Below are 1,444 nucleotides of genomic sequence, written 5' to 3'. Positions count from 1 at the left end.
GCTTACTCGAAACCCTTGCTTCTTGTATCAATCCCACAAGTTTTCAGCATCTCGGTCAGATTGCAGCGTTCTTGTAGCTTCTGGAGAAGTTTGCGGCATTTTCATTGCCTGCTGTTTGGTCTATTTGCTTTGGCATCACCCCGGCAATCGGTGGAGGTCTCTGGGGCAGAAAGAGGGGAGGACTCTTCACTGAAAGACAGCTGTGAGTCTTTGCTCAGCCCAGCCTAGAGAGGCCGTGACACTGAAGGGCAAAACAGGTGGGGACGGGAACAGGTGCAGAGGCTGAGGGCGGAGAGGGGCTAGGATGAGGGCTGGCAGGAGAGTCTGGGACCTCAAGGGGAGCCCTTGTGCCCCACGGCCCTGCCGAGCCCTGAAAACCCACCCAGTGGGATGGAAAACCAACTGCTCAAAGCAGTTCGTTGCCAGGGTTTTTGAACTTGTCAAATAGGACCCGCTTCCCTCACAGCCAGTTCGCAGGTTTATTCTGGTGGTGGAGGTGTCTCCGTCACACTGTGAGAGAGGGTGCGGTGAAGGTGCGTGTGGTTACAGGACTCAGGTGGAGAAATGCCACCTCTTCCAAGGGGCTGACGATCAAGTCCTGCAAACACACTTCGGTCCCAGACCAGGTGTGTGATGATTATGATAGAAATCAAGAATTATAGTAAATACCATAGCTGTCAGAAATGTGTGTGTGTGTGTGTAAGAGAGAGAGAGAATTTAGTGAAAGTGGTCATTGGGTGACTTGGTTACGACGCGTGCCAACAGGAGGATTAGGTGCTGCAAGGGTTTCCTGAGGTGCTTGCAAATGAAAGAATCGAGATCCCTCTGGAGGAATTAAATGATGCCCCGAGAGGTGGCAGAGAGGAACGTTGTTTAGCCACGATGACAGAGAACAAAGGAAAGTCTCAAGGCACTGCTGATGCTAGGGGGGCCGTGGGCAGGGCATCTGCCAGGCGGAGGTAGGGGTAGGGGGCCCGAGCCCTAATTCCTGGTATTTTCTAGTGTCTCTTCTTATTGAGAACTTCCCTACTGGGAAGCAGATGTGTCAACCTGTCTTAGTTGACACAATTAAACAGTTGATTCATCCAGCTCCCCTTGCTCTGACTGAAAGCGTGCCAAACAGCCTTCTGGTTAGAATCAGGCCTCCCAGGTAAGCCTGTATGATGACAGGAAGTTACCTCTTTGGAATTGGCCTCAAATCTTGCTTGCTCAGTGAGTGAGCAGAAAAGATCCGCTTTGAGGGTTCTTGCAAACTAAACGTGGGCCCTTGAGCACAATAATGCTCTGGAATTCCCATTCTTTGCGATGGTATCCATACGTTTCTACGACCCCCATGGTCAAATGCCTTTGCATTGTCACTCAAACAGTGTGGTAGTGACATAATCTGGTGTCGACTTGAGACTGTTAAGAGTGAAGGGGTGGAGTTTAGCCTGTCAATCAGGTC

The sequence above is a fragment of the Echinops telfairi genome, unplaced genomic scaffold (assembly GCF_000313985.2).
Source record: "Echinops telfairi isolate 266 unplaced genomic scaffold, ASM31398v2 ScPeMD7_7458;HRSCAF=8496, whole genome shotgun sequence".
NCBI classification, from domain to species: Eukaryota; Metazoa; Chordata; class Mammalia; order Afrosoricida; family Tenrecidae; genus Echinops; species Echinops telfairi.
Note: the sequence above shows the minus strand (reverse complement) of the source record.